Source organism: Gallus gallus, chromosome 4 (assembly GCF_016699485.2).
Source record: "Gallus gallus isolate bGalGal1 chromosome 4, bGalGal1.mat.broiler.GRCg7b, whole genome shotgun sequence".
In the NCBI taxonomy this organism is placed as follows: domain Eukaryota; kingdom Metazoa; phylum Chordata; class Aves; order Galliformes; family Phasianidae; genus Gallus; species Gallus gallus.
This window is the reverse complement of record NC_052535.1, coordinates 57,390,276-57,416,757: the sequence shown is the minus strand read 5'-3', so window position 1 is coordinate 57,416,757 and position 26,482 is coordinate 57,390,276. Positions and strand designations below refer to the sequence as shown.

General features: G+C 40.5%; 1 long non-coding RNA gene across 1 annotated transcript; it reads right to left on the bottom strand.

Moving 5' to 3' along the window:
• Positions 1–14,029: 14,029 nt before the first annotated feature.
• Positions 14,030–24,714, bottom strand: LOC121110595. The gene is made up of 2 exons (XR_005859266.1): positions 24,351–24,714; positions 14,030–15,340 (listed from the first exon to the last, which is right to left on the bottom strand). It is a non-coding gene; the product is annotated as an uncharacterized LOC121110595 (long non-coding RNA).
• Between the last annotated feature and the right edge of the window lie 1,768 nt (positions 24,715–26,482).

Below are 26,482 nucleotides of genomic sequence, written 5' to 3'. Positions count from 1 at the left end.
GAAAAGATGGAATGACCTAAAATAAACCGTTTTCTGCAGTAAAACATCTTAATCAAAAAGAGCCTAGTAATATGCTGTCTCTAGTCTTCTTTTCACCTGTATTTCTTGAGACTTTATTCTCCAGCCTGTCTATAAACCTTGCCAGAATATCTGGACTCCCTTTTTTGGCAGCAGATAAGGCAGAGAGGCCTGCAGATTAAATATAGCTTAGAGATAAGAGGCGATAATGCATCTGAATGGAAGTGCTATATATCTGAAGTTTGCTTACTTGTCCTGACTCCCTCCAAATATCCAGATGCCTGAAGTTAGCGGTATCACAGTGAGGGCTCTAGCAGTCTCACAGTGTGGGACAGCAGATGGACATGGCAAGGGACAGCCACTGCAGGGCAGGGGATGGGAGGACAAAGGAGCTCACTGACTTGGGTGGGAGCAGAAGCCATGTTTGCTTTCACAGAGCCCACAAAGAACCCCGGTGTGTGTTTGATTCAAGGCACTTTCCTTGAATCTTTGATGCTAACACTTGAGATGTAGACGTAAGTCTGCTAAAAAAGGAATGCTTTGACGGTACTGGAATTCAAACTATACTCTGAACATTAATGTTTACTATTACTTTGTAAATAAGGTTATCAAAGACACTGATAAAGAAGAAAGCTCTGACAGCGTCAAAGCTGATCACATACTGCAGCAGCAGCTCTACTCTTGACTGCTTTTTGAAAACTCTGAAAGTTTGGTATCCAAAAATAATGTTGCAGGAGATGAAAAAATAGGTGTTTCCTGGAATGACCTATTTTCACTATAAGCTTCAATAAAAAAGTAATATAAATCTGCATGAGCCTGGTGAAACTCTGGAGAAAGTAAGATTGCAGCCAGGGAAAGGGAAGTTGCTCAGCCCAGATACCCTCTGCTCAGCCTGCAGGGCAAGGGGTGAACACTGACTGCTTTTCTGCTTTATTGAATCATAGAATTCTTTGAGTTGGAAGGGACCCTTAAAGTCTATCTAGTCCAACTCCCCTGCAATGAACAGGGACACCCACGGCTCCTATAGGTTGCTCAGATCCTGGTCCAGCCTGACCTTGAATGTCTGCATGGACGGGGCATCCACCACCTCCCTGGGCAACCTGCTCCAGTGCTTTCTCCCTCCTGCCTTTAAGTGTTGCTGATGATGCCAACGCGAGGCAGATTTCCACAGCTCAAATGCAGTTGTCTGAAGTGCTGAGCTGATCAGGGCCTCCTCCCTGCCTCCATCTTGCTGCTGCCTAACTCACTTCCTCACTTCTCTCTCTCCTCTCCTCTCTTCATTCTCCTTGAGTTTTTTGCTCCCATGTCTCTTCTCTTTACTTTGCTGAATCCTCCTGATAACAAAATGACTATTTAGATAACTGCAAATTGCAAGGATGCTCCAGAATATTATGCATCTTTACCAGACGTGTTCATAATTTAATGCTGTGTATTACAGTTAGCATTTTTTCTCGCTTTTATTTAATTAAAGTTGAATTCCAATTAGTTGTAAAAATAATAGTCTTCTCACTCAGCTTGGGTTCTCAGAGTAAAATATATTTTCAGGTAGAGCGTTACTCTGTTTTCAGAATTCCAAAATCTTTCTGTGTTAGTCCAGAAGAATCCACATGGTGTGCAATTTAAGTTCCTTTTGCAAATATGCACTACGCCATCATATTTTAAGAGGAAGGGAACTATTCTTTATGGACAAAAGCACAGTCAATATCTCTGAGGTACTTTAATGAGATCTAGTCCCAGCTGAATAAATTAAGACTCAAGAGTGAGTGGAATGGATATATATACATAGTTTTTTAGTTCTTGAATGAAGATGTGCTTTGAAAATTAGAAACTTTGAAAAATGGTTTTTAAATGACCAAATGTTAAAATAATCTTTCTATACCTACAATCAAGTTTTAAAAAAAATCAACAATCCAGGCCTTTCACAGCCAGTGGTGCCAAAAAAGGGGGCAAAACTCAAGGACTTTGTAGGAAAGAGTCAACAACTGAATAAGCACAGTAACTATGGCAGAAGTCAGAAATGTAGTCACACTTCTGATCACTAATAAAACAAACCTTTAGGTTTAATAGCTTCAGTTATTAATTTATAACAGAGGGGAATGGTTCCTGTGGATTCAGCTACAGATTCAAAGCCACCAGGAAGGTATTTTTTCTGAGAGCTCAGTGAGCCCTTTCTGGGCGTGCATAGGAGCTGGTTCACCAATGAGGCACTCAGAGATGGGCATCTCTTGTTCTGAACAGTGACAGCACAGGATCGGTGCTCCTAGGAGCTCCCTGAAGCTCTAGCTGTGCTTAGAGCTGGTTGCCGTTGGGACAGTGTGGCTTGCTTCTGTTAAGAGGAACTGCTAGAGCTTATCACACTGCACTGAACACTTACACAACATTTGCCAATAGGGATTTGCACTGTGCAGCCTCACCTCCTGTTTCAAGTAAATATGGACAGAGAAATTTTGCTGCACTTCTTTTAAAAGGAAAATGGTTTGCAATGGGCTCCCGTGTGGCACAGTTTGCTCTCAGCTTACCCTTCCTAGGGCTTCTGTTTGTTTGTTTGTTTGTTTGTCTGATCCAGATAAATGACTGGAGCCAGAGGAGTGATCACACTTTGCTGATACTACAGAAAATGAAGAATATATAGTACACACAGCTTTTACTTGCAATATATTTTGCAAATTCTGACTCTCAGGTTTGCATTGAGCCAATCAGAGGTAGACCCCCACAAAAGCAAAGAGAAGTTCATGTTAAAAGAATGAACTACGTACAAAATGCAGCTGATCACTGTATATTAGCCATTTCCACCAACACAGTTATCCACAGCAAGGGAAATACATGAGGCTAAATGAAGCAGTTTGAAATCCTGCCCCAGTCCTGCATGTACGACATGTGTCGCTCATGTTGCCACATGTCAGTCATGTCAGCCTATTAATGAAAGATTCCTGCTTGATTTATAAACTAAGAAAAGGATGAAAAGTTCTGAAAAGCTTGCAATAGAACTCAGTGTGTTGCTCTTTCCTGCTTCTCAAATCGTAGTAAATCAAACCAAGTGCAGAATTTCACAAAGAAAAGGAAAATATATGAGTAGTGCCTTCAAAATAGGCATTTGCAATCAGGGTAGTTCACATGGATCCAGAGGATTTATCTTTACCCTCCTTCTATAAATTGACTGTTAACATCAGAATACAGATATTCTTCATCTGTTAGAGTCTATTCAGAGACTTCAGGTTTAGACTGTGAACACTTCACCTGTTTTCAGGAGATTCATTTTTTATGCGAACTCTGAAGCAGTCCCCCTTAAGCCTTTTGCAAGCACATCTCCTTTTAGGCTATCTTCCTTTCTAAGAGTTTAAGCAAACCAGGAGAAAAGCCGCATTTAACTTCTGGCAGGACATCAGTCCCAGCAATATCAGTATTAGACTCAATGCAAACCTGTCTGCAAATGCAAAGATCCTGCATACTACTCTGTGATCTTGGTGATTCTAACTCACTGTCTGAGATATATATACCTGGAGTATAAGGGACAAGAGGGTTATTCATAAATCTGCTCTTTTCTCCTGCCATTCAATCAACAATATCAGCCACACTGAGTTGTACAAGATAGCCATAAAGAAAACATAAATCACAGTAATAGCCATCCAGAAAGACAAATATTTCTGGGAGAGCTATGGGCAAACCTGAATTCACAGGCTGTTCTGTTATTTTAAGAGTTCCATGGGACTTCGTGACACCTCATCAGCAGTTGGCAATGATCTCCAGTACCAATAGCAGCCCTGGCAGGGTCCTGCTCAGCAGGACAACAGTAGGGCAGCTCTGTGACCCAGTGAAGAGTGCTGGAGAAAACAGCCCACCCCCTGCAGGAACTCTCCCTGCAGGAACCCCTGCAAGAGAACAAATACCCACGCTGGTATCAAATTCTGATTCCACCATTTTAATACAGCCTCAGTAACTTAAATGACTTCAGCAGAACCTTGAAATGCCTTCGCAAGTCTCTTTTAGCTTCTTAATCATGTTTTAGTCATTTATATTACGAGAGCTGCTGAAGTATGTTCCATGTAAATTCAGACTTGGCCTTCTGTACAGATTCATAATTGGAGACGAGCAGTCAGGAGTGATATAAATAGCTATCACAGCCTAATTGAGGACAGCCTCGGTGTAAAGAACTAAAAGATAAGAGTGAGACTACACAGAGAACCTTAAACTTCTGATTTAAAAACTAATTAATACAATTTATTTTGAAGGAAAGAAGAGAGTGATAAGACAGGAAAATCTCCTCTGAAACAATTTCAAGGATTGCAGCTAGGAGAAGCCTATCACCCAGACAAAACAAATGGGGTTTTACAGTCAGGAAAGGAATTCAGTAAACATGAAGAGGGTGTCACTTGGCCAATTAGATCAGCCCAAACTGAAGAACTACAAAGGTCATGCCAATTATAATGACAGTGCTAGGAGAATTAATTAAAAGCTTGGGAATTGATTTCCTCAAAGAAACAAAAAGTGAAGAATAGACAAAAAAGAAATTAACATCAGCAGACAAAGACTTACAAAGTTTTAGGGAAGAGAAAAAAAAAGAGCATACATTAAACTTATTAGAAATGAAGAAAAACCCGAGGTTATGAAAATGCACATTGGTTTTGCAAGAGATATTCCTCACTTACTGCACTGACAGCAAATCCTTATCTCTCCTGAAGATGACACACCTGAGAAGTTAATTTTAAGACCAAATGGAATCTAGTTATATTAATGGACAGAATATAGCAGATGAGAATTCCATCTCAGTTGCTTATAAGCAAATTTCAGGCCCTGAAAGGGAGAAGTTTCTCACTTCCATTAAGGATCACACACTTGGTGATTGCTGTTGTTGCTGTTGATGTGGGAAGTGATAAGAGGCTACAGTGAAATGCTGCAATGCAGAAGCATGAGACTGATAGATTTGCTCCTACTGATTTGCAAATGGTTCTTCTTTTTTTTTTTTTTTTTTTTGTAGAACATCATTTTTTAAATGAAAAACTGTGTTGGTTATTTCTCAGTGTTTTTAATGATTTTTAAGAAAGGCTTACAGTTCTAAGCTATTTGTACTTCTGAGGAAGAAGAAAAGATCAACTATGATTTTTAGTGTGTTATAGCGGTCACTAATTCTATCTGTGGACATCAGTTAGGCAAAGTTCATCAATGGTGACGAATTCTGGCAACAACCAGTGGATGAACTGGAGATCTACGCCACTGCTTGCTGTTCAAGAATCTGGCAAGGAGACTTCTAGATACCCAAACTATACTTTTGTGACGGTCAAGATGGCTTCAGAAAGAACCCAAGTGCTTTGGAGAGCTTTGAGTTTATGGGATAGATTAATCCCTGGGAAGCCTAGCAGAAAACAGTACTTTTATTGCCAGCAGAGAATCCTGGCTAAGTCCTCGGAGGTGAGAATGAGAAAGTTAGGCATGAGGAGGAGGAGACATAAAACCAGAGCAGCCCAAAGGCAGCTGTACCACGTCTGTTATGTGTCAATGAGTAATGATCCATTTTCAGTGGATTGTAATCAAAAGTTCCTGGAAGAAGTGCTCCATGAAAAAGTTTGCAATGAGACACTGAGTATGGGTATAAAAGGAAATACTATCGTTATTTACTACAGCGATCACATTTTGTAGAATCCCCTATAATTTCCAGTTCAAAATAAATCATATATTGCCTATTTAGGTAAGCAAGGTGGATAACTTCAATACAAGGCTATTTGTGAAACAAAGAACTGAGCACAATCACAGTTCTGGGGTAATTTCAGACTGTTAATTACAACAACTCAACTGAGTTAACACAGTTGTAATGGATTTAGAAAGGAAACAGCTACCTGAAAAATAAGATAAAGGTTGAAAATCTAGTTTCTTGATTTTCAATATTTCTTTCAGGGCAAACAAAAGGCAAAGTGTCCCTAGTCAGATAGAAGTACAAGAGAATGTCTCATCTTATTCATCTATACCTGACCTACATACCACGTTACATCTTTTTAACATTAAGTAGCAAACATTAATACTTCGGAGCTTTTCTTTCAGAGAGAATATTTCCAGCAAAGAATCAGCAAAGGCATCCCACTGCTATCACTGGGAGGTGGACTTTTCTAGTATGTCCTAAAACTTGCCAGATATCCTTGCATTTGGACTGGGTGATCTTTGACAGTTCCTCCCGGCAGAACTATTCTATTCTTGCTCTAGTGAGGCATGAGCCTGAGCTCCACTGACTACTTATGTGTCAACTGAAAATAAAAAAAAACATCAATTTCTTGTAGGATATAAAAACCACACCAAGTCTTAAAGGACATTAGCAAGGGCAGTGAGTTTTGTCATTTCAGAAATGCACCACCCCAATATGCAAGTGTGAACCTATTGACTGAAGATGCAGAAATCTAAGAGTTTGTATTGGTTTTCAATGAAAGTGTCAACTATGGATTCTTTTTTGCAAAGACAGGACTTATTTCTAGACCTTTTTTCCTTCCTAATAAACGTTATAGAGAAAGGAAAGCTTTGGAGGGCTGATGCAGAAGAGACTACTGCAGCAGCATAGGAGAACTGAAAAAGGGTCATGTTAGCAACATGTGAGTATGTATGTGCTCTTCATCTGCTCCCAACTCCACAGCAGCTGCACAAAACACACTGAGATTACACTGATTTAGGAGGATGGACTAGATAACCTCTGAACTCTCAGCCCTATTATTTTCTATGAATCAGCAGAAAGAGAAACTCCCTTCTTGTGCAAATCTCGGTTCTTGCAGCTCCAAACTCCCATTTTTCTTTTCAGGTGTCTGAATTACATAAACACAGGAATCTTATCATGAGACATAAACCAGACCCAACGTAATTACAACACAGATCAGTTATCAGCAGATTCTTGTTCCTGCCCCTACAGAGTTTCCTAGAAGAGGAGTGCAGACATAAAATACACATGATGCAAACCTTGTCACACAAAAATAATAGGAATAATCACTCTGGTGATTCTGCTTATTGGATTTTATCATATGTAATTTTGCCAGTTTTTGTCATCAAGGGAAGTCCATCTTTTTCACATATTATCAATGTGAGCTAGGAAGCTTTCCAGGAATCTAACAGTTACTGTAGACTCAATGGGTCTAAAAGCCCATTTACTTTGTGCCCTACTTCTTTATTCATCACATAGTACCCTATAATTACACACAGTAAGAGATTTTAATAAACAGATTTTTACTGCCACTGTCATCTTTACCTTATAAAAGATGCCTAGTCAGGCTGGTAAACTTCCCTTTCTTGAGAACCGCTTTTACAAAGTATTGAAGCTGAGACTGTAGAATAGCAAAACCAGGTGAAACAGAGCACAGAGCAAACATAAAATTTTTCACCATCTTTCCTGACGTTGGCAGATCTCCATGAGTGTGATCACTCATGAGAGTCACTTTGTGATTATTTGTGGTAGCTCCAAATCATTCCGAGCTGGTTTGTCTTGAAAGACAACCTACCAGTTCTTTGGGAAAGCAAAACAATGGCACCATAAACGATAAGCTCTCCAGAGTAAGAGTAAGCCATGTATATGTTCCTTGCTTGCATCTTGTCTGACAAGTTGAAGAGTTCCGTCACTTCCATTATTTGTAACCACCTGGAAATGAGGATAAACTGTCCATATGGGAAGCCTTGACAAGGCTGTCAATAATGCCTTTTTCACTCTCAATCCATTCCAAAGAACCTTCTGCTCATGCAAAATTAGACAATGATTTTAATGTTTATTTTCCCTTTCCTTCTAAGTATTTTAGAAACAAAGAAATGAGCCTAAAATTATGCAAAAAATTAAGTCCAGAATGCATGCATAAGGAAAGCATAGACACAGAACTAAGCTAGCAATCAAAACACTGTATCCTTTACTGAGCCTCTGGGCACGTATGTGACAGAAGCTACTTCTGGCAGCTTACATATTTTGCACACAATTTATAATTGAATATTGTGCCCCTAATTTTGGAGCTCAGTAGATTAAGGTTGGCATCTGTTTTTCAATAATATATAGGAAGCAGTGTAATAATTTATACTCCTATAGTACTAGTATAGGCACAGAGTAACGCAAGTCTAAACCATTACAATGTACAAATTTGCATCTCAGACATTTAATTCATTTATTGCATGGCTGTGATGTTCATTTCTGAAGTAAAATCTGGCCTCTGTTAAAATCAATAGGAATTTTACCACCTGCTTTAGAACAGCCTAGATTTGAGCCTTATGATGTGTGCTTGCACAGCAGAAGGAGAGAAGAAAAGAAAGAGAGATCAATGAGATTATTTTAGTTTCATATTGTTGGCTGAAACGGTTGGGAGTTTGGAGAGGGAGACCTTTCCTAAGCATCTCTTATTTTGGACTTCTCGCCAACGCACAGCTAGAGGGAAAGGTGTGCGAATACTCCTTCTCATGCAGTTACAACTCTTCACACAGAACACTCTCCACAAAAGCTGTCCTGAAGGCTAAGATATTGTCAAGTTTTGTCCAGAACTGGGTGTTTCACCAGGGATGTCTTGCATGCACTTAGGACTGTAGAACATATGTAGCTGTGCTAACCAGACTACTGTATGTTGAGGAGATTGTGATTTATGTAGAAGTAGATGTGGGCACATTCTGCTTGGCTTTTAGGACTGTGCTGCTCTGTAGGTACCTCTTAAGTCTAAACTTTGACTGTTAACTGTAATGGAAAATGCTGGAGATGGCACTCATATAGCACCAACAATAATGTCTCCAGCATGTCTTCAAGGGAAGCAGCATGTGTTACTTTTAAGAAAGTCTTATATAAACTCTGAAGACCACAGTGCGTACAATCCTCTTCTTGAATGGGAAGTCCATGCAGCACGCTGTGCTTGGAGCACAACTCTGTCTGTCTCTGCATCATCTCAGGGGTCCCAGCATCAGAAGGGACACCAGATTTTACAACTTGCTGTTATCTGTGCTGAAGCAACACCTCCTGGTGCAAAGCATCATGGAGGAATGACTCTGATATCCTAACTCTCTCCTCCTAACCAAGCGTTTCCAGGGGAACATCAGCAGCAAAGCGAATTAGTGCTATTTAGCAGAAACAAGGACAGGAGAATTTGACACTAAACCCTGAAAAATAGCTGAGTATCCAAACCATTTTCCTTTATGTCATGTATCAATCTGCCTCTTTGAAAATACCTTCGTGTAGCCAATAACCCCCCTGCATTTGACCAGCTGAAGTAACTGGGTGAAGCACGCAGGCATCTCACCACTCACTGCTGTCGAGTTCAACAGCAAAGCTCTCATGGAGTCAGACTGCAGGCTGCAGCTGGGAGTTACGCTCTTCTGAAATACATCCCACCGAATTCAGCAGTGATACAGCAATGCAAGCAGGGGCTGTGCCTGTTTAGGAGCACAGACAGGATCCTCAGTGTTTGTTTATGTTGTCACTTGCAGTGTGGGGGAGTGATGGCTCTGAGTTCATGAGAAGAAAGCAAAAGTCAGAGAAAAATACGTCAGCACACGCAAATCTGACAGCAGGTATGTGCATACAGTATGCTGGACTGGAATCTGTTTCATCTATTCCTGGCTATAAAAACTGCCCAAACAGCAAACAGCTTCCCTTTTTCTATTGCCCTTCCATAGTCTGTGTATCAGAACAAACAGCTTTTCAAAGGCAGGGGATCCAGGAAGCTCCAAAGCCTTTAAAGCAGGCTTTTCCACTTCCCATGTTAAACACAGCACTTCATTCCTGCCCCCAAAAACTTGTTAGCACAGCTGAGAAAAAATGCTTGATAGAAAGGCATAAGCCATCAGCTCTAAAGATGGGATCAGCACAAAGCATATGGAACTGAATTAGAAAAAAAAAGCTTCCAAAAATATTTAAGGGAGACAGTGTCTTTCTCTTTTTCACTTTTCTATAAATGCCAGTCATGAGCCTTTTTGTTGCTGTTGTTTATTTTGTTTGCATGTCTTTTATTAATTACGTCTTTCCATCATTTAAATGGCTGCTACGTTCTATGTAATTTGAGCACCTTTTCCTCTTTCTATCCACCTAATTTGTCTTGTTTCATTTCCACAGCGTCCTTGCACTTTCAGATGTCCTTAAGATTCCTTAGGACTGCTCACACCCTGAAATGTGCCTGCCAGCCTCCTGCCCTGGGGGAGGGAGGATGGATTTCCTTCTCCTCTCCTCCCAGCTTCCCCACAGATGCAGACAGTGGTGGGTGAATCCTTCCTCCTTTCCTTCTCCCCGTTATTTGGTCATTGCTTGCATGCTATTTACAACTGTCTGGTAAATGCACCCTTGCTTTGGCACCGAGGGTATGGACACTTCTACTCACAGATGGTGAGAGAAAAAAAGCCAAGCCACGGAGGGATTAGAACTACTGTTTCTTACATAATTATTTTGAGATTTGAGCAGTTGGTGCAGCAAGAAATCAACCACATGACCCCTTGCCTGTTGATTTCCGAAGGAGTTTCTGCCTGGCTGCTGAGCACAGCAACCTTATCTTCAAGCAGGAGCCTGGATTGTTAGGTTTCAGTGGGAAAAAAAATACTTTAAATATCTATCTTCTGTGTCCTTGACTGTAAGATAACAGTGTTTTGCAGGGCTAGGTGAAGAAACAAACAGCCACTGAGTGGCTCTGTTTGGGGGACAACAGACAGCTCTTCCAGACTCTCAGCCCCTCTCACCACATGCAGAAATACCTGCAGGCTAGCATCACTCTCCGTGACATACAGCAAATGCCTTTATGCAGTGAGTGTTGAACAGTGTGTTATGCGATATGACATCACACACATGCCTGATAGAAGGGGTCAGAGCAAAAACCACACTGCAGCTGGGGCTTGTTTCAGCTGAAGTGGCAGAGCAGTGTGATCAGCAGTGCTTCAGGATGTGGCTGTGCAGGGACTGCCCATCATCCCTGCAGCTGGTGGGATGAACTCCTACTGCACCTCTCACTGAGGGACAGGCACCACACCTCAGGTGACATACAGCTCTCCATCTGATCACATATTGTTATCATATTATGTAGTTGTGTATGTATCAGACTGAACCAGGCTCTAGCTGGGAGGGAGGGAGATGGACTAGATGACCTTCAAATGTCCCTTCCTACTCAAACAGGGTTGGTTGATTCTCAGCTGAACATGAGCCAGTACAGTGCCCAGGTAGCTGAAAAGACCAATGGCATCCTAGCTTGTATCAGAAATAGTGCAGTCAGAAGGACTAGGCAGATGGTTGTCCTTCTGTACTAGGCACTGGTGAGCCCACACCTTGAGTACTGTGTCCAGTTTTGGGCCCTTCACTACAAGAAAGACATTGAGGCCCTGGAGCGTGTTCAGAGGAGGGCAGTGAAACTGGTGAGGGGTCTGGAGCACAGGTCTCATGGGGAACAGCTGAGGGAACTGGGATTGTTAAGTCTGGAGAAGAGGAGGCTCAGGGGGAACCTCATCACTCTCTATAATGACCTGAACAGACATGGTAGTGAGGTGGGTTCAGCATCTTCTCCCAGGTAGCAGTGATAGGACAAGAGGGAACAGCCTCAAGTTGTGTCAGGGGAGGTTCAGCTTGGATTTTAGGAAGAATTTCTTCTTAGCAAGAGTGGTGAGGTATTGGAACAGGCTGTCCACAGACATGGTGGAGCCACCATCCCTGGAAGTGTTTAAGAAAAGGGTAGATTTAGTACTTAGGGACATGGTTTAGCAGGCAATATCGATGGTAGGTGGACAGTTGGATTAGAGGATCTTAGAGGTCTCTTTCAACCATAATGATTCTATGATTCTCACCTATCTTTCCTTCAGCTTAATTTCCCCACTGGTATCACCTGGGGACTTCTTCCTCACAGAGGCATATATCCCAGATCTGGAAGAAGTTAAAACATTGTTATGTTCAAGATGAGGGCACCGGAGAAATGGAGTTGAGATAAAAGTAGCCAGCCCAGAAGTCCTGCATGCTATCTTAAGCCACACTTTCCAGTCAGTAGGAAACAGCACTGGATATTATTGTGACAGTAATGGGATAGGAAAACTTAAGAGTGGAAGAAAAGCTCAAGAAACAGGCCAGCAAACAGATTCTTCTTTTAAAGTGATTCCCAGGTGCATATATTGAGCTATATCATATTTGGTATTGCATCATGCAATAGGGTGCGCACTGAACTCCTTCCAGGCTGTGCTAGCACTCTGTTACTAGTGGGTTACATGACAAACTCTGCAATGATGACCTCTCAAACTAGGCAGTGTTCAGTGTGCAGGACTGCACTGCTGGCTTTGCAACTGGCACAAGGCAATTTTCAAAATGGCTTCTCTGTCCTCGGCTGTCTAATTGCACTCAGGGCACTGACAAAAAGGACAACCCAAGACTTGTCTCTCGTCAGCTGCTTTCTACCTAGCACAATGTAGACCTTCTCTCAGTTGATAATTCTTGGTATGCTGGGAGAAAATTAAATAAGAAATATTCATAATTCTACAGATCTCACCACTTCAGAGTTGTCTTTACTGTGCTAGGACACTAGAGCACTGGGCTTTGGGCAAATGCTGCACAGGAGTGGAACTATCAGCATGCCAAGTGAAGAATGTGTTTTACACCATCTCCAAAATTAAGAGTCATAAAACCAGCAGGAGACGAAGACTCACAGTGTTAAAATTAGGGCATTTACAAGTGCTTTGAAGTTCAGATGTACATTTGAAAAGCTTAAGAACCCCTAAGCTCATCACTTCTCTCTTCATTCATAATTCTTATTATTTATGGAATATTGTATTTTATTTTTTGAAATCTCTCTACTTTGTGAACACAGATAAATCCAAAGTTACCCCATAGAAACTCCATTAGCATCCAACCCCTTTTGAATCTCAGAAATTTCCAGTTGTACCATTTCATCTTTGTCTCTACAACTCATTCAAAACCTGCTTTTATTTTCCTGAAAGTCAGGCTGATTTCCTTTCTCCTGTGAGTTAGATACCAACAACCATATTTGAGAGAAAGACTGAATTGTGGTCAGAAGCCACCTGGGACTCTGGAAATCTGTATTTCTATTCTGCTCTACTAAAGGTGAGGTTTGTGATGTTGGGCAAATCATTTACTATTTCTCTGACCCATTTTCCTTCTCAAAACTGATGAAAATAATATTTCCATGCTTCACAGAAGAGTTATGAGCATAAATTAATTCATATTTATGAGGTACTAAAGGAATTCTGATGAGTACCATAAAAACGCTGACTTACAAATAAAGCCCTCTCTGTGTTCTGGCTGTCCACTGATATAGCTGTTTTTCTCCACTTCTTAAAGTAAGGACTTCTTTTCCCAGAGTAATATTTTTCACTCGTGACACTTCTGGATTTTACCTCAGAACAATGAGTACTTGTACACTGCAGTTGCAGCGATTATTTTTATGCATGATGTGCTATATATGAAGCTTTCGGTGTCCTTTATAGCCAAACAGAAGGGTTTCTTTTAAGATTTATTTTTAAAGCCTGTGAAAAACACCAGACTTGCAGCTGACAAGGGTGAAGCATGGCACTTTATACAAAAAAGCAGAGGGAGGATGGGAAACAGAAAAGAGGAGCAGTGCTTATGATCGCCATTCAGTCCTAGGGAGAGTCCCATGATACAGGACGTGTAAACTGTCCCTCCTTACTCTATCTGGAAGACAGGTCTTCAGGGGGCTTCTGTAGCCCTTTTCCAACTTTGTTGGTGACAACCAACAAATAAACAATCCAGACTGAGGAAGCAAAGTAGTCTTGCATTCTTGCCCCTTCACTGATGAACTTGAACCCTGTTGTTGGCACACAAGGTAGGAAATCCTTAGCAAAATCTACCGTGCGTGTATTAATTTCTTCCAGTAATTTGGGCAGTCCTACCTGAGGACGGGCTGTTCCGATGGGGAATGAGCAGCCCTGCTGTCACAGCCTCCTCCAGCTCCCCAAACCTGTGCAGCACTTGGATCAATCCCATTTTCCATGCCTTGCCACATGACAGAGAGCAATGTCTGCTTATTGCTGTGGAATCTGACTAATGCCTATTGCTATCATGTTGAGTCAGCAGAAGGCTCAGGAAGGGTAACAGTAATGCAAAAAGTTTATTTTCCTCTCTGAAAACAAAACAAAACAAAATAAAACAAAACACAGTTTTAACATCAGCTTTCCAAAGGATATCACGTGTGCAAATTGTTTGTTTTGTTGCCTGAATACACTTATTTCTTAATATATATTTATGCTGACATTCAAGTACTGTATAGGAGTAAGCTATATCATGCTATTTTGAAGTCTACATGGGTAAAAGGAAGTAAATATATGCAGGGAAGGAAGTCTTCTGACCGCTATGCAAAGCAGCTTTAAAATTTCTTGAGGAAAGAAAGTGATTGAAAGTCTCTCCCTGTGCTTGAACAGCATTAGGAATAATAGGAAGCTGTGTGGCACCATTCAGAAAAGAAGATTGTTGTGTAAGTAAGACCCTGGTAGCAGGATTCAGGCAGCCCTCTGATTATCCTTGCCTTTGTACGTCCTCAAGCTGGATGAGAGGAAGAAGACAGCATTTTAAGCCATATACTGCCACTTGCAGGTCAAACTAAGTCCATGTCAGCTACACATGGCACAGATAGAAGCTCATAAATGCATATACGTGTAGTTCAGGCTTTCAGTGAGGGATTTGACAGATGCACTAGAATTTGACATCCTCTCCAGACAGCAGGTTTGAATAAAGCTTGCTTTTGCACCTGTGAAGAAGCTTTTAGCAGGAAACATCTCAGTAAGTTGGATTGTGTGCATGAGCTACTGGTGGCAGAGCAGAATCCCTGGATTTTCACAACGTTGACGTGAATGCATGTTGAGAAAATGCTCTTGAACAACCAAACCAATTGATGTCATTATATGCAGCCAGTTTGGGACTGCATCAGGGTGAGTCCTGGCCTGGGGAAAGGCACACTTGCTTCCACACCATCTCAGCCTCACATCAGAGCACTTCTTGCACTCAGTGCACATCCATGCTGCCATAGGAAAGCTCTGCACTGCTCCAAACAGCTACTTTTCTGAAAGAAGCAGCTGTGACACTACCTGTGCAGAGGGCTTGGCCAGAGGAGAAGCAGCAGTTCAAGCTGTGGGCATCATCCAGACACTGTTCGTGTAGCAAGCACTGGATGATGAGCGGTCAGAGGGGAAGGAGGGCAGCAGACCTGTCATTCCCAATGTATCATGCTGCTAGGAGACTTAGAAGCTGGCAGAAGGACCAGGAGATGACAGAACCATGGTTACACTAGTTCAGTATGTCCCAGTTGGCAGTGTCCCCACGCTGAGGTTCAGTAGTGTCACCTTGGGCAGCACTTTACAGCCACTGGCTGAATTCGAAGGATGGAGGATTGGTGCTCTCCAAGGCCTGAGAAACAAAACACAGCAATGCTTGCCTCAAAATCTTCATGGCAACGTATATTTGAAGAGAATTCAAAGACATACTGCCCCACAGGAGTTGGACCTAAGTAATCTTTGAGGTCCCTTTCAAACCAAGTCACCTTATGATTCTAAGGTTTCAGAGGGAGTTACAGAGAAAATTAGGTTCAATGCAGCAACATATGTAAGAGGTGGCCCCCATTTCACAGTAGGGGTGCATTCCTGTTGATATTTTATATTTGTTCACCAACAGAGCCCAAATCACCCTGTAAAGATCATATTACTGAAAGCCATATTATGCCCGCATGACTTCATCACAATAACATCCCAGTCATAATTTGGGCTGCTGTAAAAAGTAAAAGTAAGAAGTGTGAGATTATGAAAACTTTAATTGCTTTTCAGGCAGCAGAGTGACCAAGCTCTGCACTCCTGACAATATGGGATCTGTTCTCTTGTTAATGCACTGCTGTACTCTTACATGCTCCAACAGTTGGGAAAGAATTCTGCTAACCTGTGAAAGGGTGACTGAACCTGCTCATCTTCGGGTTTGGAGTACACAGCCAGCTTATATAGGCAAGAAATAGATATGTCTGCTGTTCCCATTAAGCAGTTTGAATGGCTGAAAAGCAAGGAAGCTTAAATAGCTGCACTCAGCAAATTAAGCGGCAGTGAGAAAGCTGCTCTGGAATTAATTGGTAGTGGTAACTGAACATGCTCCTTGATGTAAAACTTAATTGCTCCACTTTTAGTAGATTATATGCATTTCTCTCATTGTCAAAAACACAATTATTGGACTTAAGCTCAAAGTCATCACTCACTACTTTCAGATCATTTCATTCTTGCATTTTTGTAATTAGGGATTTTGTCTTAAGCATCTTAAAGTAGTTAAAACTTGTTTACATTTGTATAGGCCGCTCCCTGACAAGTTTTAGTAAAAAGTTTTGCTGACTTGTACCACGGGTTAGAAAAAAAGAACAACACAGAAAAAAAACTGATCTTCGAAAATATATGTATAGAAGAGTGTTATATGCATACAAATACATAAGTCACTCTGAAAGTAAGGCCTCTTATTTATTTCCATGGAAACTACAACAGATACAAAGAGCACAATAACACTATGTGATAGATCAAATTCTCGGCTACAAACCACTGTTTTTTTAGTCTCCACTATTAGCTATGCATTTTCACCAGCAAAGAACAAGAGCCTGCATGTCACGCTTGTAGAAATCTGCACCAGCGGAGGTGACCCATTGTTTCTGTCATCACTGCTGAAACACTCCCCCCTCCAGCACCTCACTGTGCTCACACCCACTGTTTGGTCTAAAACAGCATTTGGCAAGCATTGATGAACGTCAGTGGGCACCATTTTGTCAGCATGGAGGAATTCAGTGACACACCTTCACTTCATGCACACTTCCACATCAGACATCAATCTGTCAGACTGCCCCTCTGCTGCCATCTGTCACGCAGTAACAAAAGGTAACAGAACATTGTGGGGAAGGTTCAACTGCTGCTGCCAGACCAACAACATCCACCTCTGACATTGTGGGCCAATATACTAAAATAAGAGGCATTACTTTCCCAGCAGCTCTCGTACATTTTAGTCATTTAATGTGATTGTAATATGGTCTTCATATTTCTAAGTATTTTGGCAAGTTTACATTAGCAGAAGCATAACAGCATCTAAACCTAAATAGTAGCATTAGTAACCTAAACTTGGGTTCTTCGTTTTCTACATTTAGTTCTCCTAGAAAAATATATATATATATATACATCCTATATATATATATATATCCTAGCTGGGACAAATGCATTAAGTTGTTAAAAAAAAAAAAAAATGAACAAACAAAAAAAAACGCACAACATTTTAGGAGCACAGGAAAAGGATATTTGAATTTAAAAGCTTATGTATATTCAATCTAGACCTTACACTCTATCTGTTCTTCCATGCCAGTCAACCCCTCAAAGGTTGAAACATCTGTAACTCAATCAACTAAGGGAAAGTCCGGAGCATCCTCATTGTAACTCACAGAAAGTGTTGTATGCAGCCTGGCTAATTGTATCTCTGGTTAAGAGGGACACAAATGATATAACCATAGTTGCTCTGCACACCACAAGGCTCCATTAGTGAGCTTTGGTTGCTTTCAGACACCTCAGATCATGTCTGGTTTGATATTGCAGGTTTCTGTGACCAAAGGAAAATTAAAACAGGGTTAATTAAACCAAACCTTGCTCTGTAAAGTGAAGATAAGTTTTCTTCCAGGCGCATGACTGAGCAATTTATTTCTCTAGAACAGGAAATTTCTGAAACTGCTTTTTACTTTTTTCCTCTTAAAATTTACTTCTTTTGGGAGTCTAATACTGGATGGCATTAATATTGGCACTGCAAATGAAGCAAAAGAAAAAAAATACTAAGAAAAAAAAATCAAGGAATTTGAATCTGACAGTGATATGCTATGGAGGAAGTTTTAGGATCATATGAGGAGCCCTGAACACCTGGAAATCTTCTTTAATGATGTCCTTCGGTTGCTTATATAAATCAGGCACAAATCAGAAAAGGTTTATTTCTAAGGCTCCAGTAGAACAGACACGTGTTTTTGAAAGATATACTGTGTGCACCTCAGTCTGTCACCTGCCACAATTCATCTGTCCTCAGGTCCTGTTCAGTTCCCCACCCTAAACACAAAGTCAACTGTTAACCTTCAAGGACACATCAAGGTTTACAATGAAAGACTCATCATTACATGCTTCTCTTTTTGTGCCATTCATTCTCTCATCTCTAGCTTCAGACACCGTACAGAAAATACTCTACATCAGTAGCCCCATAACCTTTGAGCCAGAGAATCAGTTTATTTCTGTGAAGTTAATTTGACAGGATTTTTGTGCCATGGAGAGACAGGCTGCCACTGACTAGAGAATCTGAAGTACGCGCACTCAGAACAAAATAACTTGTTAAATAGATTTTGACAAAGGCTTTCCCTCAAAGAACAAAACAAAACAAAACAAAAAACAGAAAACTTCCATAGATATGTTCCCATTTGTTACATAGGTAAGTAAACTACAACACTTTTCTTTTTATAAAGTGGAACAAATGCGGAGATTTAACATCAGAGTTTCCATTTGAACTACAGAGGCCACAAACCAAAACACTGGATCTACCTTTAAAATTTTCTTAAATTCAGGCAAAGATTATAAATGTTAGGTCAATCTAACTTGAACACATGCTTAAATTACATAAATGAAGGCTAGCGACAAATAAAGATGCAAATAGAACATGCACTAAGAAAAATATTTTTCTGAAGGAAGGTTTTAAAATTTCAATAAAATAGGCCACTTGGGTGAATATTCCCACAGATGAGAAATGTCTTAACCTCAGGGAAATGTTTCAGAGGCAATTCTTATGGGTGATACATAATTTCATGGGCACTGTTTAAAAATAATAATAATTTAAAAAAAAACAGTGGTGTACCATTGAAGTGACATGAAAACTTAAAACCCTGGCTACCCAAGGCAGGAAGAAACTAATTTTGTAACTCACCATAGATAGGTTAAGATAAATTTAATTCATTCCTGGACAGAAAAGATTTCCTCTAGTTTTCAATGGCTATAATAATGTAGCTGTGTTTGTTGAAGGGAAGAACCACAGAAGGAAGAAATGTGTTCGGGTCAAGCAAAAGCTTCATCCTTCTCTACTCAATACAGTGACATTCTTCACAGTTCAGTTATTCATTTCTTGGACATTTTAAGTTGGTTGTTTTACACCAGTTGTTACTTTGAAGACCAGTGTTTGGAATGATTTAAAGAATTACGTTTTTCACAAGCAGCTAAATGACAAAAAAGCATTCACAGCTGATATCTATCATACCTCCTGTGTTAGTAGGGCAAGGCATTTTGATAAATATCTTTGACTTTCCAGTTAAAAATCTTGTTAGTGTTTCAATACAAACAGTAGAAGAAGTATTCCAGGACTGAACAGGGTCATCAGTTGGAATGGATGCAGTGCTGGTTTTATTTCAAGGCTCACAAATGTGCTAGTGTCCCAGCTCCTGCTAACGGGAATGTCAAGTTCAGTTGTAGTTTTTCTTATTCAAGAGACATGTCTGGAACTTCATGTGCATACAGAAGTGTCCAAAGATGAAGAGAAAGTATCTTAAAATACTCCATTTTTGGTGCAGGTTGGAACCTGACCCCTGATATTTGAACTTTTTATATGTCTGGATAATTCATGTAATTCATCTTCCTTGTAAGATTCTTCTGCAATGTCCAGAAGGCTTCAGTTTCCTCCTACACCCAGCAGGGTGGCTGAGTTCAGGCAACACTGACTTGGACTACGGGGGAGCCAACTCTGGATATTTCTCTCTTCAGTGAATGTAAGCACAGAGCAAAGACAAAGACATCTAATCACTCAGCACAAAACCACACTGAACCCAGCTGGATTTGTGTTGACTTCTGAAGAGCCCTTTAGGTACAACTCCATCACATCACTCCGGGTTTGAGGTCATGGTCTCTCAAAGACAGCTTTGGACCAGAGTAACTTCATTAAGTAGTTGATAAGCCTAGATGGACCTGAGATGCTTCACACAGAGTCTGCTTGAAGGTTTGCAGCCAGTTTAATTATCTAGTGTTTACTTGCTGCAGTGATGAGCTGTGTTCTGGTATGGAATCCTGTCAGGTACTTGTCACTTCCTCACTGGCCTTGAGACCACAGACGTTCAGTTCTTTGAAGAACAAGATAATGTCCCACTTATTCTTTTTCTCTAGTTTTATATTCAATGTTAATGCTGTAGTTGTTGGTTGGCCAGCCAAATGAGGCTGTGACTACTATTAGTCAACAGCTCCAAAGCTTGGGGTTTAATATTTCATATACATTCTGGTACCACTTAATTCCATAGAATCATAGAAAGGCTTCGGTTGGAGGGGATCTTAAAGATTGTCTAGTTCAAACCCCATGCCGTGGGCGGGGTCGTCAGACACTAGTTGAGACTGCCCAGGATCCCATTCAACCTGGCCTTGAATGCCACCAGGGATGGGGCAGCCACAACCTCTCTAGGCAGCCTTTTCCAGTACCTCGCTACCCTCTGCATAAAAAATTCCTTCCTAACATCTAACCTAAACCTCTCCTCTTTTCGTTTAAACCCATTTCTCCGTGTCCTATTACTATCGGATCATGTAAAAAGTCACTCCACCTACTGCTTGTATCTCCTTTCAAGTACTAGAAGGCAGCAATGAGGGCTCCCTGGAGTTTTCTCTTCTCTAAGCTGAACAAGCCCAGCTCTTTCAACTTTTCTTCATACGAGAGGTGCTCCAGCCCTTTGATTACTTTTGTGGCCTCCTCTGGACCCACTCCAACAGCTCCACATCCTTCCTGTATTGGGGGCCCCAGGCTTGGACGCAGTACTCCAGATGGAGTCTCAGAAAAGTAGACTAGAGGGGGACAATCACCTTCTTCTCCCTGCTGCCACCCCTCTTGATGCAGCCCAGGATACTGTTGGTCTTCCAGAAAACATTTCCTCAGTAACATGTTCTCAATGACATATTCTCACAGTTGACTGAAATTCCAGGGGGAAAAGACTTATATCCATATATTAATGACATATAGGAAATGCCAACTCTGCCTCTGGCAACGTTCCTTTAGCCAGATGTATAATTTTTCTCATTAGTAAACCGAGAAGGTATGTTTTTTCTGTTACAAATGCAAATGTAACATTTGCGTGGATCAGTAAATACTTTTCCACTGCAATGTACACAGACTTGACAATTTGAATCTGACAGGAACTGCAGTGATAATTATGCAAATGGCATACAATACCAAAGGAAAGCAACTTCTTAAATATTCATGTGGGAATATTTATGTTACAATTATTATAGCAAGATACATAAGATTAGAAGTGTACTGACCATAAAATATCTCTGACCAATCTATTCTGCATGAGTAGCAAGGAAAAACTCAGCACCTTCCTTTGTAATTGTGGCCACAATATTTATTGCAAATCATTCTTATTAATCTGCCTCCAGGTATATGGCTGCGCAGTCCATCCACGAGAGCTCCCATGGCTCTGTAATGCCCTGCAGACTGCAGTCTGCCAGGATACGTCAGTCTGCTACTATCACTGTACACCACACAGGGTTACTTGAGGCCACTCTCACTGTCAGTCTGAAGGAAAACATGTTATCTATAACAAGAGCACTGTGGTTTTTCTGTGCCATTTAAAGTGCTCAGGAAAAAAAATCATCGCATTTGTGTGGCTGCAGATTAAAAAGGCTGTCTTCAAGTGAATTTCCTATCTAACAGTCAGTTCACCATAGAGTGCAATGAACTCCAACCCTGAGCGTTTGAAATGTAACAGTTCTATTATTGCAATAATAGGCCCTTTAGAAACTGATCTCTCATGCGTGGCTGTCAACTGCAGCTTGGTGCTGAGCATGGCATTAAGTACTTCTTCCTCAGTTTCATTAGAAACTGAGTTTTTGGCTGCTCCTCAATGTTTAGAAGACCTGGCAAGTCACAGCAGTACTTGTTTCAACAGCACTTGCCGGGAGTTCATTACATCTGGGATACCTACTGAAGATGTGGAAACTGAGCACCTGTTAATAATCCCTTTGAAGATAATGTGAACATTTTTTACTGAGGACCCTAGAAACACAAACAAGAATGTTTGCTCATGATTTGTTCTCTGACCCTATCATACCACTATGATTAGGTTTCCAGAATTTTAGATCACTACTGACGGTAAGAGTCACTGTCACACTGCCAGGCCATTGCTGCATGGAAGGCATCATACACTACACTGTGAGTGGTGTGAAAGATGCATATGTGAGCTCTGCCTTAGGCTGTAAAAATCAGAGATAAGGATGAGAGTGGATTGACAAAGAAATTGACCCACGCCTCAATACTTCATGTAATCTTCCTGTTATCTAAATTGGCCTTCACCAGGGAAAATTGGCTAAAGGTCGTCATGACAGAGGAATAAAAAAAATAAATAAATAAATCATGTAGATGATATAGTCTTCACTGCATTAATTCTGTTAATGATTATCTCCCTGCCAGTTGATACCAGCAGCAAGTTACAGAGCATGCACAGATTTCTCATCTAAATTCCCCTATTCTATTTATATTTCTTGATCACTCTTCTTGAACCATCTTATAAGCAAGATTTTATGGTTACCTTTAAGTTTTCTAAGACTAACCTGCAATGGCAATAAAACTGATCTTTAATGCAAAAGTATCTATGAGGGAGTGGGACATACTCTAAACTAAACTTTATAGCCTCCTTTAAATCTACACTACATTTCTTTGAAGTATGAGACAACTTAATAGAACTTTCTGGTAAAAGTTTGTACAACACGAATATTACCTGGGTTAGTACGGAAAAATAAATTTGACAAGTAAGTTCATCTTACTGTGCATCATGTAGGAGATATCTTCTGGCAAGTGCAAGGTGAAAGTGTTCTTTCACCTTTTACAAAGGAGTGTGCTAGTCCACAGCAGTACTATTAATCAGCAATTTTCAGCAGGGAGTATACAGCCTGTGCACCACTCTGGCATTCACCTCTGCTCAGCTGGCTTCCTCCCCATTGGACAGCAATCCCCTACAGCAAAGAGTCTGCCATAGCCCCACAAGCAAATGGTACCCAGTGCTCATCACCTATCCCAAGCACAAGTTTCCAATGCTACAGCTGGATATTATCATCCCATCATTGCTATGTCCTATTCCAGCCAGAGGAAAGCTGAATGGAGAGGTATGATGTTTGCCAGTTCTCTTTGCAAGCCAGGACACAGTATGGCACTTCAAAAGTGAGAAAAGGAAGATACTGCAGCCACATGATCAACTAAAAATGTATAATATAAAAAACAACATGTGAAAATAGGTATTGTAAACACCCAGATATCTACTTGGGTACTTCCCATCTCAAAATCCAATACAATGCAGTAATCTCACTTATTTGCTATCAAAAGGAGCATAGAATCATAGAATCACCAAGGTTTGGAAAAGACCTACATGATCATCCAGTCCAACCATCCACCTATCACCAATACTTCTCACTAAACCATGTCCCGCAACACAATGTCTAAATGTTCCCTGAACACCTTCACAGTTGGTGACTCCACCACCTCCCTAGGCAGCCCATTCCAGTACCTGACCACTCTTTCAGAAAAGCAATATTTCCTAACATCCAGCCTGAATCTTCCCAGGGGCAACTAGAGGCCATTGCCTCTAGTCCTATCACTAGTTACACGAGAGAAGAAGCCAAAGATGCAATATCAAGTGATAGCCTGCCATATTAGCCTGATTACTGATATTTAAGAAACACATCTACAATAAAGAAAAAGATCACATTACTTATATTAATAAAGGGGGGTACCTTCCCAGTATCTCAATGTGTTAGTCTGACAGATGTCTACGTAAACATTACATGTAGCTGAAATCCTGAAAAGTTGATGTTTTCTGCAATTTTTTCAAGCTCAAATGAGATCTGCAACTGAGCAGCTTACAACTGAGACATTTTTCTGAGTTCACCTATCCCTTTAGCTTTAAGACTGGACAATGCTTTCCCATCTGCTTTTCCCAGTCACTTGGACTTTTCACAAGTTCAACTGTAAAGGAAATCAATTAAATGTTAAGGTGCGTAGGGTCAATAGTCTAAACCTTGAGGTTGTGAAAGTATTGTTATTCATTGGATAGAGATAGAACAATGTTGTTTGGATACAGGTGTGCCTAATAGAGCGGTGCGGTAACAAATTCTTTACTGCAGTATCAAAGCAAAATAGCAGTCATGAGATTTGTATGATTATGTAACTCTTTTTCAGAACACTCTAACTGATAAACGTGCTCCCAGGCACCTCGGAGCAAACTTCAGCGATATTAGCATACAAGAACTGTTGCCTCCAGACAGCAAACAACAAATAAACATTTCTATTGCTTTTGACAACCTGTAGACAAGTGAAAGTCCCATTGATTCATAACATTAAATCATAAGAGTTTCAGCGAAGAACCTACGTCTCTTTTTTTGAATAGAAGTATTGATTGTAGCTTTTTTTCTCCTTGACAGAACCGCACTTCAACAGGATCTTCATGTTTATTGTTCTGTGTTCTTGGCGTCTCAAGTGATGCAACTTGTGACAGCATCTGACCTGGTTTTATTGCAGTCACAAGACAAAAAATGCTCTTTGAAGACACCATCTGCACTTCATTCAGGTGCCTTTTGCTCAGAGGTAATCTGTATTGTTAGATTTTATAGTATATGATGAATTTTTGCAGTGCTGCTGTATTTTAGAAGAATGGGAATTACTCTCAGGGATGATTGTTAAAATCTTAAAATAAACTAATTAAATGGAAGCTAACATATGCAAGGTCAGAACAAAACATAGCAGGTAGAAGATGAGAGCTTCTGTATACACTGTAAGAAAAGTAGTTTGTCACCAGAAATAGATGGCAGGCATCCATCCTGATGTGAAGTGCTCCTGATGCCAGCACCTTCAGAATACCAAATCCTACTCTCGCTGATATGTCAGAACCCCACTGTTCAGATTTTTTTGCTCAGAAGCCCTGAAACTAAACCATAGCATCAGCATTTGACTTCCAGTACATCTCTGCCCATTCAGTAGGGAAGGTACAGATGCTGAAACATTTACAAACTGAGCAAAACTAGGCTAAAATATTCCAGCTCATAAAATAAATCTGACAAGGAAAAAAAAAAAAAGCAGGAAGTAGGTGAGAATGAAAACCTATAACTTTAATAGAAGGGGCTGCATAAGGATTTGTCTGCACAGACTGAGTACAACCCAAAACTCACTTCAGACCTTTGGAGTCCAGAGCTGGAACAAGGGAAATTTTAGTGACAGGAATAATAAGACAGGATGCTAGAGCCTGAAGAATAGTAAAAGTCAAGGAAGTCTGCTGTCTTTGGAAACTGTTGCACTTAGTTCATTTCTAACGGCGGGAAAGAGCGATGTGAGCAGTTAGGCTCTTTTTGAAAAGCTAGCCAACATTGGAAAATACACCCAACCCTCTTGTTAAGCCTAAAGCTGGCCTAACTTGTATTCACACTCACTATAAGCTGTAGTTACAATACTTTATGTCTATTAAGTAGTAGGCAGGTAACAAAGGCCAAGGTATTCCCACCTGCCATCTGAGTGAGCAAGTGAGGATGCAAAGGACAAATCTTCTGCCCCTTGCTACTTCTATTCCATTTAAGTAGTTCCAGCACTGAACTCTAGGAAGGGACAGCCCTACAGATAAGATGGACACGAAGCAAGGACCTAATTAACCTCTTTAAATCCACATTAAAAAAATAAGAAAATAGAAAAGCAGGTGACTTCAATGCTCTATCAGAAATATCACTTTTTTAAGGGGAAAGACTTTCTTGCAAGGGATGCTGAGATTTTGGTGCTGTTCAAGAGGACTGTGGCCTCATTTCCTTCTCAGGAAAGACAGCTTCTTTCTTCACATCAAGAGCAAGCTACTCCTGAGTCCAAAATGAAAGCAAATGAAGTAACTAGGGTTTGAAGAAAGTGTTATTTGTGAGACTGTGTAACTATTTTGTGGCCGTGCACAATTTTGTAAGCCTTCTATTGGAGATGAAAAAGGCAAAGAGAATCTCAGTCTTAAGTCTAAGATGTCTCCAAGTTGAAAAAACATTTTCAGCAATGACTACCTGAAATCAAACTCCAAGGCTATGCTCTTATAATTCATTTTATTGTACAATAAAACATTTTATTATTTTAATTCAGTTAACAGTAAACCTGGAGATATTAGTTTGATTTTAAATACCTTGCATAAAAATGTCTCATCTCAGCAGAATTCTGGTGAACTGCAGGCCACCAGCAATAGGTGCTGCATCTCATGAAGCTGCTGCAACTGTTGTGGAAAGAAGTATTAATTTGATAGTCATATCTATGTACCAATTCTACAAGTGGCTCAAAGAATAGTGAGTCCTCCATTTTATGATGTTAATGGGAGTGAGCTCTGGTTTGCTTCTTTGCAACAAGAACTTTGGTGGTGAAGGGTTTGGACAGAAGTTAAATACTAATCCAGAAACTTTCTGGTAATGGAAACTGAAGTCTTGTATCATGTCTTGAACCCAAACGTAGTAATGACAGAAGAATATTATGGAAGCACTGGATTTGATT